Consider the following 10,162-nt stretch of genomic DNA (forward strand, 5'->3'; position numbering starts at 1 on the left):
TCTTTAAAATAATACTTCACATTATTTATCATTTGACATTTGTTAATTTATCTTCTAAAAACTTTACAAAAAAAGTATTGGGTTGCATTATCTTGGTCAATCAATATCAAATTGAACGCTACACGTGTATTAAATCACTTATAGAAATATGATGTCTGACATAAAATTACAGTGAAATTATTTAATTAATGTAATAATACTTTATATTATGATATGTGTTACAAAATAATAATATTAATTTAAATTTAAATTATTTATTTTTATAATCTTAGCGTTATTGTTCTATAAAAGTGATATTTGGATACTTATATATAATAAATTTAGTTAAATTATTTACTTATTTTGATAATTTTAGATTTATTGTGTTATAAAAGTATAATTATCATATAATGATTTTATATGATATATGTTAAATTATAAGATAGTAAAATAAATACTCATTTTGATTTTAAAGATAATAGTTAAATTATAAAGAAAATTAGTAATGTAAAACTAAAAGTGATTCTAATTATTTAATTTTATTTTTATTTGAAAAATAAAAATATGTAGAAAGAGAGCTACACAAAATTTATTTAAAAGATTAAATATAAATATGTTGTGATTGAATTAAGAAGAAAATATATAAATTAATTGCGTAGAGTATTGGTTTTTTTCTTTAATATTCTTTTTGAATTATTAGTACACATTGTATAGGCATATAAAATTTAAATTAAATATAAATATTTTTAATAAATAATTCCATGTTAAATAAAAAAATTAAATATAAACTAATATTAAGATATCAATAAGTTAGACAAAAATAACAAATATAAAAAAAAAATAATTTGATCCGTGCGATACACATAATTAAGCACATTATGTCTTATTTATTTATTTGTATATCAAGATAATTTTTTTTTTCCAAATATCATAATAATTAAATTAAAATATCAACTATATAAAAGAAATCTAACAACGACAAAATTAAACACACAATTAAAAATATATGAAAAATAAATATTTCTCAAATAGAGTCAATATGAAATTGGTTATTATAATTAAAATTGAATTTGTGTTGAATTTTGTAGGTAAATGAAAAAGACATGCTAATATGATTTTTTTAGAAAGAAGTAAGCATTTAATATATACATATATATATACACACATTATATGATATGATTTTCCCAATTTCGAATTGACAAATAATTTCATTGTTTTTTTTTTTTTGGTATTACTACACTGTTAGTCCTGCAATATAAATGAAGTGTCACTTTTCTTATAATTGTAATTTTCATAATTTTTAAAACTTATATTTTTAATTTTATTGTAATGCTATTCCTCCATCATTCAATTTTATCCCTAGTGGTTTCTATAATTTGTTTGAATTTTAATTTTAGGTCTATTTAATTTTACACATGATATTTTTTTGTTCAAAATTCTAAACGTAAATGATGGAATAACTATATTATATAGTATTTAAATTATTCAAATTAAAATTATGCATATCAAAAGTGAAATTTTACTCAAATTAAAGAGATAATTTACTATTTTTTTTAGGTACCAAAAAATATATATATATTAAACTATATCATTTTATTTTGGATCAATTTTCTATTTATATATATATATATATATATTCATACTTTTACATTGGAGACTAGAGTGATAATTGGGGCTGTCATTTCCAAACTTTATTCACAACTTCATTAATATATATATATATATATAATTAAGAATAATTTTATCTTTTTTTATTTTTTATCTTTTATCATTTTTTCACTTTGGATGTTAAATTATTATTTTTATATTTTCACCATTTATGTTTCAAGTTTTTCTTAATTTACTTTTTAAGTTAATTTTTATTCAAAATTAAATTAAAAATGTCATGGTCGCTACATATAACATAAAATATATTATTATATTAGAGTTTAGGTTTGTGTCAAGGTGTGAGCTATAAAAATATTTTACTATATATAACCCATATCTTAATTTAAAGGAGAATTAATAATTTAGTGTATATTTGTAAAATAATAAATTAGTAATAAACTTAACAAATTTTAATAATTAAAATCATATATTTTTTCATGAATTTATAATTATTTGAAAATTAAACATTGATTTGTAAATTCCCCTAATTTAAATGAGTAATGTTAGGGACTCCAAATAATTTATCAAATATTTTACCAAACCTCTCACATGGATGCGGGACCCACACACATGTGGGTTTGTGTGGATCCCACACCTATGTAAGAGATTTGATAAAACATTTAATAGATTATTTGGAGTTCATAACATTTTTCAATTTAAATTTCAAATCACAAATATCTTTTGTTGGGTTGGTGCGTTATTAATTTTTAGGAATGGTTTGGCCTCTATCAAAACAATTTGAATAATGCTATATACACAAATTGGTATACTAATTGGTATATTAACAGATGATATGACATAATTTTATAAATTTTAGATTTTTGTAATTTGTATAATGGGTAAAGTCATAATTTTAAAATAATAATGTCATAATATATATTGGTATACTAATTAATATACCAATTAGCATGTATCACCACCATAACAATTTTGAAAGCAAAAGTGGATCTTATGTAAATGGCGTTTCAAATTAATTATTTAGTGAAATTCTAATGGATAGAATACGTGGATTCACATTAGTTATGGTATGTTCTCGTCCTCATTTGTTGGCCATACTACGTAGATTATCACATGATACTTTTGGAATATATAATAATTTTGCAGTTTCAAGAACTTATTAAGAGAAATCGTAAATGTGGAGCATTGCTAGACCTATTAAAGTCAAAAAATGTTAGAGATTCTAAATAATTTATCAAATATTTTACTAAATTTTTTATATGGGTGTGGAACTCACACAAACCTATATGTGTATAGGTCCTACACCCATGTGAGAGATTTGATAAAATATTTGATAGATTATTTGAAATCTCTAGTATTATTCATTAAAGTCTTTTTGGTATTCTTTTTACTTTTTGTGTTTTAGAAACCAAGAATAATAAAAGTTTAAAACGTCCATATTTTTCATAGTGAATATTATAAAATGAAAATAATGTAAAGTAGATAAATTAATAAACTATAAAGCAAATAAAATAATAATTTAACACAAGATATAGATATAATTAAGTTATTCGAACTCTTATTTGGTTATTTAGGAATCTTTAAATATAGATCTTTATAATCTAATCATATATTTTATCAGTAATGATAGAGACCCCCACAAAATATAACCGCCACAATCTCCAAAATGATCTAAACCATTCATGTTACAATCTGACACAATTTTCCAAAAAAATTCAAATACATCAATGGTCAATACATCAGTGGGGGTTATGAGGGTCCTCCTTTATGGGTTCTCAAACATTTTTCATATTTTATTCAATAATTTATACAGTTCAGTATAGTTCTCACTCATTTCCTCTTTTCTCTTCTAATCATTTTTTTTAAAAAAAATGCTTCAGAGCTTGAATTTTCCGTGGCTTGAGCAGCCCGAATCCAAAACAACATCGTTTTGGATTTTTTTCCCCCTCTTTTATATCTGAAGCAGAGGAAGAAAGAGAGAGAGAAAATGAAGAGAAAAGAGGAAGAGAGAAGGAAAAGAGAAGAGGGAGAGGGAACAGACCATCACCGGGCGCCATCCTCTGTGTATACACAGATCTGTATCTCTCTCTCTGTGTATCTCTCTCTCTCTCTCTCTCTCTCTCTCGTTCTATGTATCTCTCTCTTTGTGAAGTGTTGATGATGATGATGCGTTGGTTGTTGATGATGATGCTGTGTTGATGATGATGTGTTGATGATGATGATATTGTGTTAATGATGATGTGTTGGTCTCTTCTTTCATCTTTCATCTTTCATCTTTCTTCTTCTTCTGTGAGTTACGGAAAGGATGAAGAAAAGAAAAAAAAAAAAAAAAAAGCCCAAAATGACGTCATTTTGAGATTTCGGGCCACTCGAGCCACGAAAAATTCAAACTATGTAGCGGGATTGCTTTTTTTCTTTTCTACTTCACTTTTCTCCCATTTCAATTGAACAAAGAAAAACCATATTCGTATGGCAAAACCAAATAGTAGAAATACTATTTGACCTACCAAAACAATAAAAAGTATTAATTACCTATGGAGACTATATACAAAAAGCTTATTCTACATAATAGTCATTCATCTTTGCAAAAAATGTTTTACAAGAGGATTTTTATTTTTATTTTTTTTTTGTGGACATTTAATAACAGCATTTTGATGATTATTAAAAAGTATATCGTTTTCACTAAAAATATTCTTCAAAACAACTTTTGGAAACAAATCATCAAACAAGCTAAATAATGTGTTTTAGGAGAACTTTTTTCCTATACCCTGGATTGATCAATTATTTGTTAGGTAGATACTTTATTTAACTGCGTTTAGACTCGAGATCTTTGGACTAATTGTGGATTCCATTTTGATAATCTAATTTATTTATATTCTATATGTTAAACCCACAAAGATGTGTGTGTAAATTAAATGTATAAATTAAATAAACAATAAAATAAAATAATTCAAAAAATAATTATATAAATTATTTTCCAAATTAAATGCTTACAAAAAATAATATCGAGGTTTGTATTGGACACAATCTCCTTAAAGTAGATTTCGCCCTCGCTCCGATGCTTCGAATTTTACCGGCGTCTACTTCCTAAGATGCAATGACTAATACTTGATTTTACAGCACTATAAAATTAAGTCTGGCGAACTAAAACTTTGTTGAAACTCTCTTTTTCTTTTCCTAAATTAGATGCAGAATAAATTCAGAAAATAGTAAGACAGAAAGAGGAGAAGAAATTCTGAGGGAAAAATGTATGTTCTGAATTGCTGGAAGGCTGGCTTTTTATAAGAGGAAAGGTGGCTGTTCAAACAGGTGGAAAACCTTTTCAGAGAGATTAAACAGGTACCAATCTGTTTGAACAGATAAACAGTTGAATTCAACAGGTATGAACCTGTTTTTGACCCTTCTGAACCTGTTCGGGTGGTATGAACCTGTTACGGACCTATTTGGGTGAAGGAAAAATTCTAGACCAATTTATTTTGAATTTTGAAATCAAAATTAAAAAATAAATTACAAAAGTTTTTACCCAAAAAGATAAGTATTGAGCCAGACTAGCCTAACTCAACCTCACACCATGCATCTGCACCCAAGCCTAGGCCCAGCCCAACTCACCTGGACGAACAGCGGCAATGGCAGCAGCACACACGTGTGGTTTTAATTTTAGGTTCATTGGGTCTAATCTACTTCACCCATAACTTCACTCTTCCACAAACTTAGGTATCTTTTAGGGCCCATCCCAAGTATCCCAAGCTAAGGTATATAAACCCATTCAAAACCTCAAGCCTTTCCAATGTGGAACAAGCACATTTCACAAATGTGTAGGAAACCCACCAAAAAACTAGTTCCACAAACACGAAAATGCGCGTCGAATTTTCATTCATCCGAAAATGGTTTTGAGCAACTAAATACATGAGTTTATTCACTACGCGGCATTAACACATGAACCTAATTAGAAACGTTAAAAATAACGCTTGGGTCCCACCTTAATTAATGCTCAAAGTTGGCAAAAAATAAGGTTATACAAAAGCCATTTTTCAACAATCCCCTACATGAACGAAATTCACGATAACGGACATGCAATAGGATGCAGACAAAGAAAGAGTACATTAAAAAGATACACCACATCAAGATAGGTAGCTTTTGGCTTTGAACCTCCACTAGTAAAAGCCTATCAGACTTACTAGCTAACCAGTGGACGCGATGCCTCGAACTGTTCAATTGTTTGTGTAAGCCAAGACAATAAACTACACATAGTGTATCCGCAGACACAGTTTGGTTCTTACGGTTGTGTTCATTTTGGCCCTAAACAACGCCTGACAATTCATGAGTGCTCTAGAGAATTTAGCCTTCTCAATTCTCATAGAACCGGCCCAGTTCACACTCATATAAGTGATTTCTTATTAAGAGTATCCTGCTATACCCCACTTGGATGTCCAAGTTATAAGAATCATTAAAAGCAAAGCTTATCTTACTAACGCTACAGGTATCACTCTTCTTATCATAGAAATGGGTAGGAGTAAACCTCCTTAGTGATATATGAAGTCATCCATAATTCGGTTGTCCCTTTGAACCTAGATCTTTGGATCTCTAGTCAACTAGGTTGGGTTGCCATTATGGCGACTTTTAAGTAATAGACTTTAATCTCATTCCCCTTGATAAATGGTACACTTGCTCTCTGGCTAACCCTTTAGTTAATGGATCCGCAATATTCTCCTTTGACTTTACATATTCTATGGAAATTATTCCATGTGAGAGCAAATGTCTAACGGTATTATGTCTCTGACAAATGTGTCGAGACTTACCGTTATACATATGATTCTATGCCCGTCCTATTGCTGCTTCACTGTCACAGTGAATGCATATAACTGGCACAGGTTTAGGCCACATTGGAATGTCTTCTAAGAAATTACGAAGACATTCTGTTTCTTCTCCTGTTTTATTTAATGCGATAAACTTAGATTCCATTGTCGACCTTGCTATGCATGTTTGCTTGGAGGATTTCCAAGAGACTGCAGCACCTTCTAGGGTAAAGACATATCCACTAGGGGATTTTGAGTCTTTAGTATTCGATATCCAATTTGCATCGCTGTACCCCTCGAGCACTGCTGGATATTTAGTATAATATAAGCCATAATTCTGGGTATGTCTTAGATACCTAAGTACCTTAATTATCGCTTTCCAATGATCGGACCCTGGATTATTTGTGTACCTACTCAATTTGCTTACAGCATAGGCTAAATTTGGCCTAGTGCAATTCATTTAGTACATCAAAACTTCCGATTATTCGAGAGTACTCTAATTATAATATGCTTGCACCTATATTTTTTGACAAATGAAGACTAATGTCAACAGGTGTTTTAACACGACGGTCGTCATGCTTTCCAAATTTCTCCAGAATTTTCTCAACATAGTGAGACTGAGATAAAGCATATCCGTCAGATGTTCTAGTAATCTTTATTCCTAGAATTACATCTGTTACTCCTAGATCTTTCATGTCAAACTTTTTGTTCAACATTTTCTTTGTGGATTTAATCATGTCATTGTTATTTCCAATAATGAGCATGTCATTTACATAAAGACAAACTATGGCATAGCCTTTGTCTGTGCTTTTAATATAGACGCATTTGCACATTTGTTTATCTTAAAACCACCCGAAAGCATAACGTGATTAAATTTTTCATGCTATTTTTTCGGAGCTTGTTTTAATCCATAAATGGATTTGACAAGTTTACAAACCCTTTTTTCTTGGCCGGGAACTTGAAACCCTTTTGGTTGTTTCATATAGATTTCCTTATCTAACTCGCCATTCAAAAAAGTTGTTTTAACATTCATTGGATGTATTTCCAGATTATACAATGCTGCAATCGCTATCAACATGCGAATGAATGTTATTCTTGTCACTGGTGAATATGTGTCAAAATAATCAAGGCCTTCTTTCTGCCTGTATCCTTTAACAACAAGCCTAGCCTTGTATTTATCTATTGAACCATCTGCTTTCATTTTTCTCTTGAATATCCACTTATATCCAAGAGGTTTACATCGTGGTGGAAGATCCACCAGTTTCCAAGTATGATTTTGCAGTATTGATTTAATTTCACTATTCACAACCTCTCTCTACCATGGAGCTTCAGGATTTGACATTGTTTCCTTGAAGTTTTGAGGCTCATTTTCTAATAGGTATGTCAAAAAATCTGGACAAAATGATTTAGAGATCCTAGCCCTCTTGCTACGTCTAGGTTCATCGGATTCATTATCATTTTGGTCTTCACTGCTACCAATAGTAGTATCAAAAATTCTTTTATTTGAACTTTTCTCTTCAGTCTCCTTACTAGGAAAAATATGTTCAAAAAACGACGTATTTCTTGACTCAATAATAGTGTTTACATACAGATCTGAATTTTCAAATCTATGAACTAAAAATCTATATGCACTACTATTATTGGCATAACCAATGAGCACACAATCAACGGTCTTTGGTCCTATCTTAGTCGTTTTGGGACTAGGGACTGACACCTTAGCCAAACACCCCCACACTTTGAGGTAATTGTAGGTAGGTCGTCAACTTTTTCATAATTCATAAAGTGTTTGATTGAGTTTATTGTGGGGTACCCTGTTTAGGATAAAGTTAGCAAACAAAATCGCTTCCCTCCACAAGTTCTGAGGTAACCCTGAACTAATCAACATGGCGTTCATCATCTCTTTAAGAGTTCGATTCTTTCTCTCAGCAACTCCATTTAACTGAGGAGAATAGAGTGCAGTGGTTTGGTGAATGATACCATGTTCAGAACAAAATTCTTCAAATGGTGCATCATACTCACCACCTCTGTCACTCCTTAGTATCTTAATAGTTTTGCCAAGTTGATTTTCAACCTCAAGTTTATATTGCCTAAAAGCTTTTACGGCTTCATCTTTACTTCTCAATAAGTAAATATAGCAATATCGAGTGAAATCATCAATAAAAGTAATAAAGTACTTCTTACCTCCTCTGGTTTGAACAAATTTTAAATCACAGATATCTGTGTGAATTAAACGTAGAGGTTCAGTACTTCTTTCAACTTTATTAAATGATGCCTTAGTGAGTTTTGCCTCAATACAAATTTCACATTTATGATTAGGATCAAATTCTAAGTTTGGTAAACATTCTAAAGCAACAAGTCTATGCAAAGAATTAAAATTAATATGTCCTAATCTACCACGTCATAAAAAAAAAGACTCAGCAATATAAACAGAATATGTGTTCTTATTATTAAAAACCAAATTAGGTACAACAGTTATTACATTGAGCTTAAAAAGCCCATCACTTATTGTAACCTTGCCCTACATACATTCCACTCTTGAAGAGTACAACTTTATCAGATTCAAAGACTAATTTAAACCCATTCTTGATCAACAATGACCCAGAAATCAAATTCTTGTGAATCTCTGGCACATGGAGTACGTTGTTAAGAGTGAGTTCTTTTCCCGAGATCATTTTCAGCACAATCTTTCCTTGTCCTTCTACAGTTGATGTAGAGGAGTTTCCCATAAAAAGTTGTTCCCCACTTTCCATCACTTTGTAGGTTGTGAACATCTTCTTATCTGCACAGATATGGTGGGTTGCTCCAGTATCCACCCACCATTCCTTGGGATTGCCCACCAAATTTGCTTCAGAGACTACTGCAGCAAGATTGATGTCTGCCACTCCATCGGAAAGATAAAAATCCTTGACTATGTCGGCTTGTGCTGGATTTTTGCTTGAACTTCCTCCGTCCTTGCGAACGTGACAATTCTTAGCATGATATATATCTTTGCCGCACACAAAACACTTGCCTTTGAACCTTTTGTTGAACCCATTGTTGATCTCACTAGTGGATCCTTGTTTGGGACCATTGCCATCATGCTTCCGCATCTTGTTGTTGAACTTTGACCCTTGTCTATGTTCCACAACATTTGCTTTAGCCTGCATGACATGGTTTCCTAACTTTTTGTCGGAACCACGGTTGTCTTCCTCAATTCGGAGCCGTACTATCAGTTCCTCCAATTTCATCTTCTTATGCTTATGCTTTAGATAATTCTTGAATTCTTTCCAGGATGGTGACAATTTTTCAATGATTGCTGCAACCTGAATAGATTCACTGAGAACCATCCCTTCCGCATGTATGTCATGGAAAATTAATTGGAGATTTTGAACCTGGCTAATAACCGTCTTGGAATCCATCATTTTAAAATTCAAAAAACGGCCGACAACAAATTTCTTTGTGCCGGCGTCCTCTGTTTTATATTTATGATCTAGTGATTTCTACAGTTCTTTAGTAGTGCTTTTGACACTATACACATTGTACAGTGTATTGTCCAACCCATTGAGGATATAATTCCGACATAGAAAATCACAATGTTTTCATGCATCGACTGCGGCAACCACTTGCCGATTAGTCTCTCCCTTGTTCAATGCCAAGGGTTTTTCATGAGTGAAGCGAGCCAAATTTAATGTCGTAAGATAAAACATCATTTTTTGTTGCCATCTTTTAAAATCATTTCCATTGAATTTTTCTGTCTTTTCCCCATGATTTACCGGTATTGCCGGAGTCATCACTGGCACAAC

The sequence above is a fragment of the Camellia sinensis genome, chromosome 8, assembly GCF_055761805.1.
Source record: "Camellia sinensis isolate YWXY chromosome 8, ASM5576180v1, whole genome shotgun sequence".
NCBI lineage: Eukaryota > Viridiplantae > Streptophyta > Magnoliopsida > Ericales > Theaceae > Camellia > Camellia sinensis.